This window comes from Aythya ferina (assembly GCF_964211825.1).
Source record: "Aythya ferina genome assembly, chromosome: 3".
Lineage (NCBI taxonomy): Eukaryota > Metazoa > Chordata > Aves > Anseriformes > Anatidae > Aythya > Aythya ferina.
The window spans coordinates 19,511,765-19,528,438 of NC_140298.1; the positions used below are offsets into that span (position 1 = coordinate 19,511,765).

General features: G+C 38.4%; 1 long non-coding RNA gene across 1 annotated transcript; it reads left to right on the plus strand.

Moving 5' to 3' along the window:
* Positions 1 to 2,728: 2,728 nt before the first annotated feature.
* On the plus strand, positions 2,729 to 4,328 carry LOC311435085. Its single transcript, XR_014691921.1, has 3 exons — positions 2,729 to 2,866; positions 4,023 to 4,077; positions 4,207 to 4,328. It is a non-coding gene; the product is annotated as an uncharacterized lncRNA (long non-coding RNA).
* The last annotated feature ends 12,346 nt before the right edge of the window (positions 4,329 to 16,674 follow it).

Below are 16,674 nucleotides of genomic sequence, written 5' to 3' on the forward strand. Positions count from 1 at the left end.
ACATGAAATGTATTTCTCTTGGGAGGGACCAGGTCCCTTCTAAAACATAAAACAAAACCTCCACCATTTTAATGTTACTTTGCATATGTTCTTTAAGTAAAAGGACAAACATGAAGGGGGAATGGCAGAATTAAGAGAACTCTAGTCAGTTGGGGAGATCTGTTTTTAGTGCTTTTTGGTTAGCATCCATCCATTAGCATCCCAGGAACATAATAGATGTTACTAACAATGGCAGAAGGACATGGCAATTAACACCATGAGTTTAGGAAGCCCTAGAGCTGGGTGGTAGAGTTTACATGGCTGGAGAGCAGCCTTGCTTCAAGGGAAGCTCTTCTTCTGCAGTTCTTATGCTGAAATCTGATAATTCTCCATAGTGAAACCTTGGAGAAATAAAGGGCTTGATACTTTTGCTTGGAAATAAATATCTCTGCTTGGACACCTGACCTTAGTTGTGTAGGGGGCTGCAGTTCAGTGTTCTCAGGTTAATAAAAACAGTGTATGATACTTTGGCTGTCTTAGATGATCTCAGCCAATTAAATATAAAGATACAAAGAACCACTAGAGGTAACTTGTTCAACAGAGATTATTCCTGAAATTTTCTCCTTGGTTTTGTCACACCTGAAATTGTAGCATGGTCTCATATTTATACCATTCTCTTTGAAATGATATAATAGGCCAGAAATAAAACTGATAAACCACATATCAAAGCTGTAGACCTCTGGTCAGTACAATTTTATGAACTATTTAAATGACAAAAAGAACCTCCTGACCCACATGTCTCTGTTGAAGATCTGGTCTCTCAGGGACTTTTGCCTATGCAGCGTGTGTCAAAAAAGAATCATAGAATCATAGAATATCCTGAGTTGGAAGGGACCCTTAAGGATCATCAAGTCCAACTCTTGACACCGCACAGGTCTACCCAAAAGTTCAGACCATGTGACTAAGTGCACAGTCCAATCTCTTCTTAAATTCAGACAGGCTCGGTGCAGTGACCACTTCCCTGGGGAGCCTGTTCCAGTGTGCAACCACCCTCTCTGTGAAGAACCCCCTCCTGATGTCAAGCCTAAATTTCCCCTGCCTCAGCTTAACCCCGTTCCCGCGGGTCCTGTCACTGGTGTTAATGGAGAAAAGGAAATGTTGCCTTCTGTGGTTGTTTGGATTCCATAGCAGTTAAGGCTTGCAGGTGATCACAGATTTTCTTTAAAGCAAGACAAATTACCTCTATGAATCAGTCACAGGCTGAATTTCCAAACTTGGTCTGGAAATTCATGTATCAGATTATCATCCAGTGTGGTGGTACTGAGCATGGTGCTATGCGAGGATGGGTTATTTATCGGTAACTTCAAAGCAGATTCGCAGTTCGTATGGTGTCTGCTAATAGTTACATCCAGTAATTAACATGAATACTGATTAAACATAAGACAACACTTATTGCTTCCAAGCCTGTCTTGAGAGACTAAGACTGTATCTCCATGACAGCTTTGCCTGCTCTTCAGCTCCAGTAATTTCCTTGAACTTTCATACATCAACATTAAAAAAAAAATAAAATAAATAAAAATCCTTAGTTCTGTTAAAATGTGAATCCCATTTAGATCATTTGGGAATACTAGAAAAATACTCCAGGCTAGAGTAGTTTCTGCAGCTAGTGTTGTCTGCATGTAGAAAACTACCCAAGGCTTGCAGAATCAACAGATGTCTCCAGAGCACGAGCTGCTCAAAATTTAGTCAAACTAATAGTCCCCACAACTTTTTTTTTCTTTTTTCCCTACCTGGTGAGTGCCGCCTATAAATGCTGTACCTCAATAATTACTACATCAATATGCAAATCTGCTAAGGTTGGTCAAAGAAACCAGGAGCTTTTAGCTTCCATAGGCTTCTTGGACTGCCTGCTGGTAGCAGTTAGATGTCAGCAGTAAAATTCAGGGTTCTGTAGTGCTCTCGGTGCTGACTTCTGTCAGGATTAGTAGGTTAATCCAATGTCCTGACTTTCTGGGATATATTCATGGGAATGATCAAGTCTGCATGAAATTTAAGCTGTGGGTCAGGAGCACTGCAAATGAACTAGGTTAAGACCTGCCTGGAGGTGTGTGCCCAAACTGAATGAATATGAATGTTGCCTGATGCCTCTGCAGTCTTATCTAGGTTGGGTTATGATTTAGGAGTTTGCCTTCCAGAGGTTGATAAAACTGAATACTTATTTACAGTTTTTAAGGCTGAATGGAGAATTATTTTTGATGGGATTGAACCAGCCTTACTTAATTTTGCATATAAGTGGACTCAGCATTAATAAAATCCCTAAGGTGGGACTGGATTGGGGAAGACTAGATTTAAGATGTCATTAAACTAGGTTCCATAGGAATCCCCTTGTTTCAGTCAAGAGGTTTGGATGGCTCATGACTCCCTAAAGTATAAGTATATAAATCTTCTGTGACCTGAGTTGCTTTAGAGACCAGTTCAGACGGACCTTGGTTTCACATGTGAATGCATGACAATGAACAAGTGCCCCAGCTCCACAGAAGTGGTCTGTAATGACTTAAGGCAGCACAAGTGTGCTCCATCCTTCAATCAGGCACTGCTGAAAGTTAGTCTCCATTCACAGATGTGGAACCCAGCTCTGCTAAAGCATATATTGTATGCAGTTCCTTGAAAATTATAGAATTGCCTGAGAAATAACACAATTGTTTTATTTTTAGGCAGCTAGCAGAATAGGTCATGTAAATAATACAGATGATAATATTCACAGTGCATGCAGTTGTCAGTTGAAACAATATTTCCGTACATAACATTCACATACTCTGGTCTGTGGATGATTTGTGTTAAGATATTTTTGGTGGTTATTTTGGTGCATAACTTGGAGTATTTCAAGGTAACACACTGTCTTTTTGTCTAGTGGAGAATGCAATAAATTTTAATGAACCTTACCTAGCTTTTAATCTGATGGTTACAGTAATGAAGTGTATTAGGATGTCTCAGTTTTCTTATCAGACAATATTACTGTCCCCAGAAGAAAGTAGAATTGCAAGCAGAATTTTGTAAAATGGGTATAAACAGAAGCCACAAACTTTCAGTCAGTGATTTTTATGTTTTAGTTTTTAGTTACATGTAAGAGTTAAATGGGTAATAATATACAGCAAATCAGCAGTAAGCTTTTCTGCAAGTCTGTGTAGGAAAAAAATGGATAGTGTTTGGCATCGTTAAAGGAAAAAAATAATGCTGATGCTGGACTTGCGTGGGTGAATTCAGAGATGAGGAAGAGAGAAGTCAGCTACAAAACTTGCAGATGTTGTCTGTTGTTTTATCTTCAGTTGCTTTATTATGCCTATAAAAGCAGCAGCACAGTTGAGCGGGGGGTGGTGATGGTGGTGTGCTGTTGTTTTCTCAGAAAGCCTTTAAGGTTAAATATCAGCAGAATGTTAACTTAAGACATTCTTACTCCTTGCAGACTTAAAATAATTAAACAGATCTGCAGCAGACCTGACTGTACTGAATGTTATAGCAATGCAGAATTAAAATCAGAATTCAGCCTATAAAAATGCAGAATATACAAAATATTAGCATTCTGAGTAAGCAATTCACAGGGGTATTGTGAAGGGAGTATTCTGCCTTACATAGGGGAAATATGTTTTTAAGAGTAACAAAGATAGAGGCTAATGTAATTTTGATTTAATCATTTAACTAAATAATTCTGGTGCAAGAGGGAAGAACTATTTCTTCAGGTACTTTTATAATAATTTATACTAAATTAAATTTAGATACTTTCTAAAATAACAATAGTCTGCTCTTTTCAAGTCTTCAGGTTAACTAGGTAAATAATATTTAGAGGCACATTGTCAAACTGAAAACAAAATAATTAAGCCTAGAATATGTGCTGAGGACTTCCATTACTCGTGCTAAATGTTGTACTATCAGTGAGATTATTCTTCAGACCAGAGATAAAATGATATTTTTTAGACTTTTTTGTGCATTTCACTGAAACACCTGACTACAAAAATAACTCTGATTGTTTAACTTCTGTTTAATAGTCATTTTAACACCCCTGTCTGCCTTCAAAGCAAAACTGCAAGCAGCTGCAAATAGGTAAGCTATGACTGACAGGTTGTAATTGATGAAATGCTGTCAGCTCCTCTTTAAAAATATGAAAGAGTCCATTACACATTGATTGTGAACTGAAGTGAAAATGGCTGAATGGGGGTTTCTTTTCTGCAGAGTGAAGGCTTTCCAGAATCCAAGAAAATCCACTAAATAATTAATAAAGCCCTGTATAAAGGAGAGAAGCTCCTGTTTGCTTCAAGACCTATTTGCTTCTGCTGCCCATGCAAGCAAAGTGGGATATTCCTCACAGTAAAACAGGACCTTCAAAACCCTGTTTAAAGTTCTGTTGTGCAGCCAGGGAAGTGACGTGTTGTACATGTATTATAATAAAACCTGTCTTCCATGGAACATGGTCTGCACAGAAGATTTTTTTTAATTAAATCAATCTGGATGGTTCAGGCACATGAACTATATATTTATTAGATAAACATTCATGATAGATTAGAACACAAAGTATTTTATTTCTTGTTATTTTTGTCAGGTCTCTTTGTTGTTTTACTGGTCTTGGAAAAAAAGCGTGCTCTGTGGGAAGGCATGCTTTGCATTGATGCTGACTTCACTGCGGAACCCTTACTGGCTTGTGTGTTTACCTCGCACACAAATAAAGCACATCCAGATTTGAACTCTGTCACTTGGATCACTTGGAAACAAAAACAAGACATTTTGCCCCATTCTTCCTCAGACCTTTGGTGGATGCAGGCTCTGAAGCTGCATGTAGCATGTTTTCTGTAACACTTCACCAGCTTATATCTATCTCAAAAGCACAGGAGGACACGTGTAACGCTGTTTGTCTACTTTACAACCCAGTAATTGTCACCCGTGCTCATTGCTCCTTTTTCCTCTCAATCAGCTTTATCTCTGTTTTTCTTGTCTTTCTGTTTGGGATTGTATTTTGTCTCTGATCTGCTGGTTTGAAGCTGATTGCCACCAGTTTCTTGTGTGTACCTCTGGACTGTGAATTCACAAGCTCTTTGGCACAAACCTGAAAGGCTTCTAAGGGATGCTTTTACTGCACAAGTCTATTGTTTGGGCTTTCTGATGACCTTTGCTCTCTGCCCCTCCAGAGGCTGGAAGTACCCATGGGACAAATTCCCTGTTGGTGAGCTCTTGGGAAAAACTCTATCACACAGTGGTCAACTAATCAGGGACAGTCAGATTTTCAGTTTCCCACATGTTATACTTGTAAGGTCTATTTCTTTCTATTTCTGTCTTATTTCTGCCCATGTCTGAAATAGGACAGAAATCTATGCAATTCAAGTACATGGAATAGATATGTTAGCCAGTGATTAAATAAACGATTCTTTTCAGGCTGCAAGAAGTAGCATCCAAGCAGCAGGCTCAGGATGAAAGGATGTACTTTTTCACACCACCCATAATTTAATAGTGGAACTCATTACCATGAGATGTTGTAGAGGTCAAATGTCTAAACGGATTCAAAAGATCACAGAGTACATCCACTGGGGACTATTAAATGCAACAACAGGATGTCATCTTGTCTTAGAGGATGAGCTAGGAGCCAAGGGCAGGGCAGGCTCTGCCTACAGGCACCCCAGCAACCAGAACAGTCCCCATATATTGGGAAATGGCTGCGTTACTCCTAGGGTCCATTGGCAGTCCCTGACATGGTGAGGTAATGAAATAAACCCAGTAGCTGCCCAGCCATGTTGGTTAGGAGCAGCTGGAGATGAGTCTGGCAACGTGAATACAACATATGTAAGATGTGCAAACCAGTCAACAAGTAAGGACAGCAAAGGATGAGGCCAGGCAAGGGCCTTCACATTCACATCCAGGCAAGGGCCACACATTCAAAGTGCCTCAAGGTAGGCCCAGGCCTGAGCTTCAATAAGCCATAAGAAGGTGGATGGATGGAGGGTCAAAATTGTCATGATAATTAAGGTCAATTGGTGATCCAGGTTCCTTTGTAGACTTAGCCTTTTGTGTAAGGTATTGTACTGTGGATTTTTTTTATTTTTCTAACTGTCAGTAGGGTATTATTATGAGTTGGAGTGGTAGATGAATGTCTTCTAATATTTAATAAAATAGATTACAAATTAGTAATGATGACATGGAGGTCTGCAGCACCCGAGAAAGGAGAATTCAAGTTCTTCATACTGTTTTAGTAGACTGAGTTATTAGACTCTCACTAATCAGCAGAAGATAACACACACTGTTAGGATAACGGGCTGAAGGAAAACTGCAATAACAAAACAATTTTTTTCTCCAGGACTTCTAAGTCAGCATCTGCACCAGTAATAGACAAATACTAACAATTAAAATAAATGGGGGAAAAAATAAACCAATCAGAACCATAATCAATTCCAAGGGAATGTCCAAAGCCAAGCTAAACACTTATTTGTAGTCAATGGATTTTTAAGCATGTACATTAGCTTAAAACAGAATAAATTTGGCTTGTTTCAAAGACTACACTACAGCATATTTTGACATCAATTTTAATAATCCACTTAACTTTTAATAGAATAAGATGAACTTCTTTGTAATGACCAGAATGGTTTATACATCTGCTGTAAATCAGAAAAAAGGATAGCATAAATAGCTTCTGAAACACTTGTCAGGTCCCCTACATGATGATTGATTTTTATTTTGAACTAATTTGCAATTTTCTGACAGTTTCAGAGTTTTGGTAACTGCTTAGATTTAAATCTTAATTGATTAAGTAGTTTTCACTGTATCCAGAACCTTTAAATGTCTTGTTACTTCTTGATAAATTTAAATTTGGTCCTGCATGATGGGTGTAACTTCTGCAAGGGGATTTATACAATCACAAGACTGGAACCATCCTCAGGACCAGCTCACCCAAAGCAGTCTACTGCTTTGTAAATGCCCCCGCTAAACTGGATTGAATAAAAAAAAAAAGTGCAGTGATGTAGAAACGCATATTTAATGACTAGAACTCTCAATATAGAAATGCAGCAAATGTTGGGTTAATTTTTGCTAATAGCCTGTTTATTTTTACAGGAATTGATATTATACTCTTCAGTCATGCAGGAATGTTGTTTTTAACTAGGGAACTGTTTGATAACAGCTCTGTAGATAAAGACGGGTTCTGAAAATGGTCTTAAGCTTAGGCATCCTTTCTGGCAGAGAAGCTGGTTTTCCCATTAGTAATATTAAGCAGCATGATTTTTTTCTTTGAGTGCTTTAAAGTTTGTATATATATATATATATATATATATATATAAAATTTAATCATGTGTAATTTAACTCTGACTTTTCATGACACTCAGGCAAAAATGCAGAGATGTCCTAGTGCCACTGAAATGAATAAAGCCAGAAAATACAATGGTATCCTGAGATCCATCTCACATGATACATATGATAATAGAAAACCAACAGTAAACTGACTTGGAAAAATAGAACTGTCAGTGTAGAATCTGGGCCCAAATGATGACATTAGGGTTAGCTCCATTACCAGCAGATGGATAGATAGCATGAACAGCCAGAGATAGGTCAGAAATTTTAGGGGGTGGGGAAATGGGAATAGAAATTAGTTTTGTACTGTATTAGAATATCAGGCTTAGTATCTCTATCATAAATATATTATGTATTCAGTTGTATCTGAAGGCCAGTTAGCTTGCTTTCTTAATGTTCCTTCTCAGAAGCTCTGAATAATGTCTCAAACATTTATTTTATGAAGAAGCCCAGACGCAATTTTCTCATTTCACATAAGCATCCTTCAATTTGTTGTGCCATTTCAGTTTTAAAATAATATATTTCAAAGCATTTTCATATGCTTTTTATAATATCATGATCAAAATTAGCTTAACAGATGTGATGTATTGTCTGGAAGAGACAAATGGAAATAAATGTCCTACAGCTGGTACTGTATACCAACTCTGTTACAGACTTTTGTGCTTGCATGAATAATAACAATAATTATCAATGCCAAGAGAAAGCACATATTACCAGTTTATGTAATAATCCAAATTCTGGCTGACTTGCTATAATTTTTTTTTGTCTATAGCTATTCTTTATTCTTCTTTGTCATCTACATATAGACAGTCTACTCCTGCATCATTCCAAATGCAGAAGTAAATCACCCAAATGGAAACCAATGCCTTTTGTCTAAAAGAAAAAAGTAAGCTTAATCCAAAATTTTATTTGACAGATTATAAACTGAATATTGAATATTATCATTTGATTGTTTTGGAGAACAGAAAAAAAAAAAAACAAACTAAGCCATAATGTTTCTGATAAAACTGCTATTAATGAACAATTTGCTGTTGAAAAATTTCAGCTTTTTCTTGGGGGGGGGGAGGGAGAGAGATAAGGAGCAAAAGGGTTCTTTTTCAGTGTGAAGTTGTAACTTTCCCTGAAATTTCACAAAAAAAAAAAAGAACTGAATTTCATTAGATTATGGTATGACAGCTCTCACTTTTTACAAACAGTATTGTAAAGAATGTTTTTACTGTAATTTATTGGAAGACCACATAGTCATATTCATTGAGCATCCTATTTTTTCCTTTGAGGCTGCTTAGAAACCTTGTAAATCCTTGTAAATATCTCTTGATATGAAAAGGATGTCTTTCTGACATGTCTAACATGTCAGAAACGTGTTTAAATGTTTCTGATTGACTCTGTGCTAAATAAGTGAAATTTTATATAGTCAACATATCAAAAAAGTTTATATAGGCAAGTTTTTATTAAGGAAAAATACGATATCCTCATTGTATTCCACAGGATTAGATGCTGAAATATTTTGGGGGACCTGGCCTCTATTGCCATTTTTTCAAGGCTTTGAACATGTCTTTAAGTGAAGCTATGTAAACTTATGGAAAATGTTTGAGGAATTTTAACACTTCAAATTGTCACAGGTGACTTATTGCTTCCTCACCCTGAGGTTGAAGCAGCATCTCTGAGCTCAATATGTGAGACCTGACATGGTACACTAAAAAAAAAAAAAAAGGTAATAAAAATCTTATTTTAATAAAACTCAATATGTTCAGCAACTATGTAAATTAATCAAAAAGAAACATCCAAGCAAAGGGTATCCTTAATCACTTAAAATACCACACATGCATCAGGAAATGACCAGTGCTGCTTCTACTTGTTCCTGACTTTGTAATGAAGCTGTTTTTTCCTAACATTGCCTCCTTTGCCCATTTAACTACACAGGTGCATTATTAACCCTTCTCTTCTGCCACTTGCTGGTCTTTACATCACAAACTCCCTTTACTGGAAAAAGTGTAAAACTAACGGGAAATGCCTAGCTGCGGTTCTGTTTTGATATGTGATTAGCAATTTAGTCTGAGTGTAGTGATCCTTACAATGGTTAGTAGCTTCTTGTTTTATTTCCTTCTGGATTGAAAAACTGCATGCATGCTCACCAGCAGAAATATTTTTTTTCCAAAAAACAGTTCCTTGCTGTTGGCAATTGGGGCATATTCCATTCAGGGCCATGGCATCAGGCAATTTTAGAGCTGCTTAAGTGAAACATGTTCCTCACCTAATGGGAAGGTTTAGATCTGAACTAAATAAATTGGGGCAGTAAGAGTTCAGTTTTATTCAGAAATGTGCATTCTAACAGTTTTTTGCATCAAAATATTTATTTCAAACATTTATTCGAGCATTGTTTGGTTAGGTCAGAAGAGAATTTGTTTTTCACTGTGGCAGACAAACAACTGGCTCTTCATGAAGCCCTTGGACACCACTCTTCACACAAAATGGTGCAGTCTAACTAAATGCAGGAAAGTGGAAGGTATCTGCTCTTGGGTTCAGCAAAGTAATCTGTACTTCATCAAAAAAAAGTTATTTTTTAATTGTCTGCTAATGCAGTGTCTAGATTTGAAGTATAATGTCTCTGTTCTTTTTTTTTTTTGACTTTTTGGTAAACGTGCTAACTGGGGTGGTCAACCTAATATATAGGCATTCTTGTAAAAATCAAATGTATTGGACTGTCAGTTCCTGTTTTCTGCTACTTCTGCTTAGTGCAGGAATAACAAAGAATTCCTAAGAACTCACAAGCAGGAATGAAATCCAAGTAGGTAACTGGGGTTGGATGACTGATGCTAAGCACAAAGGCATCAGTGAAAGCATCAGCGAACAAGGGGGCAGTGGCAGAGCACTGATAATTTAATCTGCAGAAATACATCTTTTATATTAGATATCTTAGTCTTCATTTAAAACAAAAAAAAAAAAAAAAAAAAAAAAAAAAAGAAATTAAAAAGAATTTGAGCTGAGGGAGTAATACTTCTTTTTTTTTTTTTTTTTTTTTAACAAACATATCCTGATAGTGGAAAAGAGAACAGCAGGAGACTGTCATCTCCTTGTTTTCCTTGATGCCTGCCTACAAAGGACTTGTCTCCTACACATATTTAGAAAGAAGAAAGCCTTCACATGAATATATTTTTATAGTCTCAACTCTCTAACTTTGCTAAAAGTGTTCTGATTCTTTGTATAGTTTTACTTTGAATTTTGCTCTTTTAACAATTCTTTTTCAGAGGAACTTGTAACACTGAAAATTATTTTCCACTGAAAATAATTATAAGAAAATCTGCAGTAGTTTCTGCAAAAATGTTGTATTTCTGAAGATGATCAAACATTGGCAACTCCTTGTGTAGAATCAACCTTAGGTTTGTGTACTTAAATCAGTCTTGAAAGACTAACTTCAGTACTTAGTATTTAGTCTGGGAACCATATTTGAAAAAAATATATAGCATTTAGATGTGGAAGATGACATCAATTCTATTCTGTGCTATCATCCACAGAATAAAGTACATAAACAGTTTTTGGTGTAGGGTCTGGAGTCTGAAATCCATTTCCACTGATGTCATTTGTCTTGTGTTGCCTTCAGGGGGCAGTGATGACCTGGTTCAGGAACGGCACGGCAACCAACCCCACGCTGCTCGGTCCATCGGCTGGCTCACAGACACCAATGTGGTGGATGGCAAATGGTGTTTACTGTCGAGTCACATGGTGTTATATACCCGAGGCCCATAGCGTCACTTCCACTTGCTTACATCACAGACCACATGCTACTGTCCATCAAGGGAGGGGCTCCACCTTTCCGTACAGCGCGATATCTTCCGGCCGCCAGACCTTAACTACCCACAGTCTTGCCAAGAAAACTTGGTGCCATCATATTTTCTGTCAACCCTGATCCTCTTAATGCCTAATGAATAAACAGACAGAGCTTCAAAACTTTTTTTTCTTCATAAGGGATTTTTGCAGGAAATTTCTACTTTTTGTGCCTTGCTTAGGGCATGCAATGATGCAAAGCATTTTCAGTAATTTAAGACCCTTCCACTGCTCCCCCCATCCTCTACTCCACCCCCCCCCCCCAAAAAAAAAAAAGTAAATAAGCCCACGAAAACTCTAATGTACTCTTCCAGGGTAATTTTTTTTCAGTTGTTATAAATTTGTTTTTAATATGATCTGTAGCACTGCTAACTGTAACATTAAATTATTGTCCTTAGAAACAAACAATGCTGCTTCTAAAAACACCACAGCTTCTCCTGTTAGAGCTTGTTCCTGGGGCACCCAGCTGAGGGTCTCCAACCAACACACTGCCAAGGCTCAAGATTAAAGTTAAAGCTGGGAGAGAGAGAGAAAAAACTTACACCTCTAAGTGGCATTGGAATACAAAGGGGTGCCAGAGAATCGCGTAGCCAGAAAAATAAATAAATGAGTAAATAAATAAATCAGGGCCTCGAGCTAGAGATACTATTGTGGACTGCGAGGTAGCTTTGACTTGCTTTTGAAATTGGGCTGCAAAGGAGGTGGCTTAGATGGCAAAAAGATTTTTCCCCTAAGAGGTGTTCATGTTGGGCCATGGTTGGGTGTTTTGAGCTAAGGCTTAGCCAAAGCAATTATTTTTTTTTGGGGGGGAGGGTTAGAAGGGCAAAGCTGAGAGCTTCTGATAGCATGGGTCTGCCAAACGGTGGTGTGAGACTGCAAGAATGCCCCCCTCAGAGCGTGTTCATATATGTCATTGTTGAACTACAGTAAATGTCTGTATAAAAAAATCATTTAAATCTGAGGGGAAATACACAGATTTTGTACTATAAAGTATCATTAAAAAAGAAAAAAGTATACAACCCACTTCAGCAGTTGAAAACATTTCACAATTCTTATTTATATTGAGATAGAGGACTCTAGAGGAGGAAGAATTGATAGATATTGTAAAGTGGTGTGTTTCTTTCTGACATTGTAATACTAAACAATGAAGCATTCTGTAAAATGTGACCAAAGGCCCTTTGATTTTCATAACTTAGATGCCTGATATTTTGTGGTACTCAGTATCTAAATCTTGTAAGAACTTCTAAAAAATATTTCCAATAAAATATAAATACTTGAATAGCACCAGACTAGTTCTACTCCTTTGATTTCAGGATGTGAAAAATAAATGATGGTAAATGAAAATTGTGAAAGTTTGAAAGGACTTTTCACTTCTTCTCAGTTTGTGTAAATTGATGCAGGGAGAAACACAAACCTCAGTACTGTTCCTTAATTCCATCCATTTCCATCCTGTCTTTAAGAACCCTGAGAAAAGCTATATCAATTACTGGTAACTATAGAAATGAACAATGTGTAGTAGGTACTATTGACACATTTTGTAGGTCTGAATGAGGATTTCTTACTTTAAATCTCCTTGGGGAAAAAAAAATGTATTAAGCAATTGTACTGTAAGATGAACAAAACCATCAGTCCACTCGTCTGCATTTCTCATGACACATTTGATGTCTAACACATAAAATGAGTGCTCAGCCATGAAATAGTCTGCTCTTCCACTTACAGGGATGAAATATGCAGTAGGAACTATAAGACATTTCCCAGGACCTTTCCTTTACCTCCTCCACTGGTGATGCAGAGCAGATTGGCAAGCTCAGCCACTGAAATCTCCAGAGCTTCTGCTTTGCCACATGCAGAATATGGCCACTAGGGGCATGGAAAGGATGTGGAGGGGCTGGAAGAGCCAATTTGCCCCATGGGACAAGGGGTAGCATGGCCAGAGTTGCAATGTTATGAGTCATCCCCACACTAGGATGGATAAACCATAGGATTTCAGTGTATCAACAGTGAGCACTGGGCTACAACAATTAAAGCAATAAGCTGATGGTAGGCAACAGCTGTCCACATAGACAACATAACTTGACCTCACGCTGTTTTCACACACATCTCTGATATGCTTACAAACTGTCCACAACCGAATTATTATTTCAGCCTTTTGAAACTACTGGGCCAGATATCAAGACCAAAAGTAGTGTCAATTCACATAAAGCTGCTTGAAAAAGCAACTGATTGTGTTCACAAATATTTGTGCTTCATCATACATGCCTTTCCTGAGGGTCCAGAAAAGAAGGTGTGGAGGAAAGAGAGGCACAGGCAGGATGAACTATATTTTTGATTCATCTTAGGTGTTTTTTTTTTGTTTGTTTGTTTTTTTGCCTTGGAGAAACCTAGCAGGTGAGGTATCTGATGTGTTGATCCATTTTTCAGAGACCATGAGGGCTTGCAAACCTATCCTTTTGGGTAGGTTCCCTCTCAGCTCCTCCTCTAACTCCCACTCTAAGCACAAGAGCAGGTGGAAGTGGAAATATTTGTAAACAACAAATCCTCAGTGGTTAAATCCACATTCTGCATTCATACCAGCAATCCCTCATTCTTTTCTAAGGATGCATCTTTAAATATAGCTGGCATATGTTTAATCTCTTCCATTTTTACAGGACCGTTAGACTTGACAGCACATGCTGTGAAGAGAAAAGCGGGAGCATTTTTTGTACGCTGACAGTGTGTACTATCAGCTGCTGTTTGGAAAACTTAACCCAAAATCAGATCCAAGACTCAGATACAATTTTGAATTGCTTAGTCCCAAGCCAAGACAGGCTTCAAACTGCTTTCAGACAAGATGCGTAGACATTGCAGATGCGTTTAAACAGAATATACATATAGGTCAAAGCAGAGGAGGCCAGGAGATCCCCAGGCTTGTGTTGCTATCTGGTGGAGTCAGCTGGGGAAGAAAGCCCTTCAGGAGAGGAAGGAACAAATGAGCTAATGAAGTATGTTCACTGTCAGCTTTTTAGAATCTAGATTTAAGGGGAGAAGTCACTTCACCCTGAGCTTACTATGCTTCATAGAGCACTAGGCATGCTATTCTGCAGTCATAGCATCCATCTCTACAGATGTAAAATCATGTTAGATCATGTCTAGCCTTTGGTCAAGTGTGCAATGGATAGCAGCCTAGAGATTGAGATGAGAGCTTTGAACTCAGAAGCATGGCCTTTTCCCCTTGCTGCAATGCAGCACAAAGAAGATAATTTCATGAAGTGTTCAGGTAATCTTTGTAAGTAGAGGATGCCAAAGCTGCATTAGAAATATAATTCTTCCTGCCTTCCCCTACCCCTCAGTCTAGCACATGTGCCCCTGTGGCAGGTTGACAGCTGGGGAAGAGGTGTAAAGCCATGCACTAGTCATTGCTCCCCACTGGCTCGCACAGATTCTTTCTTTCAGTGCATGGTTGCTCTTAGATGCACTGCCTATGGCAGCTTCTGGTCCAGCTAGGTGCAAACCCTTGCTTTGGCCTTAGGTTTGATGTTTGCCCCCTTCAGATTTGCTCATTTCATGATGGCTGTGAAAGAAATGTTTGTTACGGCAGAAGTATCTTCACTAGAGCTGTGGGAGAGAAGAAGGAAGTAGAACATTTCGAAAGAAAATTCACATTTCACTGTACACAACAGCCCTAAGAGATACTGGAAGTTAGGAAGGGGTGGCTGGGGCAGTGATGGTATAAAATATTATCAGATATCACTCAAAAGATCAGGCAGCAAGGAGGCATCCTATCTTGATGCTGAAGAAACCAGCTGGGCTCTTGTGAATGGCCTCTGTATTACTTGAGGGCAACTTCAACTGATGAACTGCTTTAATACAGAGCAGCTTGTCTAATTTCATTTTTGAGGATTAAAGTGTGATAAAATTTATGTGCATGTAAGCTCCTAGGTTAGTGCAAATTATTTATAACTTTTCACAGCCTAAGCTTCTGTCAAGTTTAATTTCATTGTTTCTAAAAATGATATTCTAGACTGGAGTGCTAAGAGGGGAAAAGCTGTCAAGGAAGGAGAATTTTCTGCTATTCAATTCTGCATTCTTTTCTAAACAAGTTTTATTTATTCTGCTGGAGCTCAGGTCATTTCGTTGTGTGAGTGTTGCATGCATTTGTTATGATACTGAAAAATAAAAACATCTCATATATGAAAAACTCCCAAGAGATGCCCCAAATATCTTGCATAATATCTTTTTGTTGTTGTGGTTGTTACGAATGTTCACTTGCACTCAGAAGCTTCTGGCAAATTCAGAAAGAACTGTTTTTCTTTTCTGTTGTGTTAAACTCTGAATTCAGTTACGTATAAATCTGATGGGAGCCAAAATTTATATATATATATATATATATAACTTTGATTAGTTATGTTAATTTGAAAAAATGGTTTCCTGTTTCGGGTTATGAATTCACCTTTTACACCACATTTCTTGGGATCTTTTGGTGGAATGGTAGCTCCAGTGCAGGACAAAAACTGAGACAAATTCAAGATTCAGCAATGGGAGAGGAATTGTCAGAAGTATCCAAAAATTATGCCAGTGAATGACATTGTTACAAAGAGGCTCCATGCAGAAAATATACATTCTTGTAGAGTCAAGAATTCTTGATATTCTTCAGAATATCTTCTTGTAATAAATACTATCCTGTTGGATGGACAGATTAGTGTAAGATCTCTTTCCAAATCTGCTGAAATCACTAAAAGAACTCTCATGCCTTCAGCATCTGCTGAAGCAGCCCTTCATCAAGATGCTTCATCAGAATGGACACTGCATTTTGTTTTTCTACTAGGAATAGGCATATGTGTAGGAGAGCTCTGCAGAGGGATCTGGATAGGCTGGACCAATGGGCTCAGGCCAACTGTATGAGGTTCAACAAGGCCAAGCACTGGGTCCTGCACCTGGGGCACAACAACCCCAAGCAGCACTACAGGCTGTGGAGGGAAGAGTGGCTGGAAAACTACCTGGTGGAAAGGATCCTTGAGGTACCGGTCAATACCTGACTGAACATGAGCCAGCAGTGTGCTCAGGTGGCCAAGAAGGCCAACAACATCTTGGCTTGCATCAGAAGCAGTATGGCCAGCAGGATTATGGAAGTGATCGTCCCCCTGTACTTGGCTGTGGTGAGGCCACACCTAGAGTACTGTGTTCAGTTTTGGGCCCCTCACTACAACAAGGACATCGAGGTGCTGGAGCATGTCTGGAGAAGGGCTGTCTGGTGAAGGGTCTAGAGAACAAGTCCTATGAGGAACTTGTTGAGGGATTGTTTAGCCTGGAGAAAAGAAGGCTCAGGAGAGACCTTATCATGCTTTACAATTACCTTAAAGGAGGCTATGGTGAGGTGGGGATTGGGCTCTCCTCCCAAGTGTTAAGACAAGAGGAAATGGCCTTAAGTTGCACCAGGGGAGATTTAGGTTAGATATTAGGAGGAACTTCATTGTTGAAAGGGTTGTGAAGTATTGGAACAGGCTGCCTAGGGAAAGGGTTGAGTCACCATCCCTGGAGATCTTCAAAAAATATGTAGATGTAGTGCTT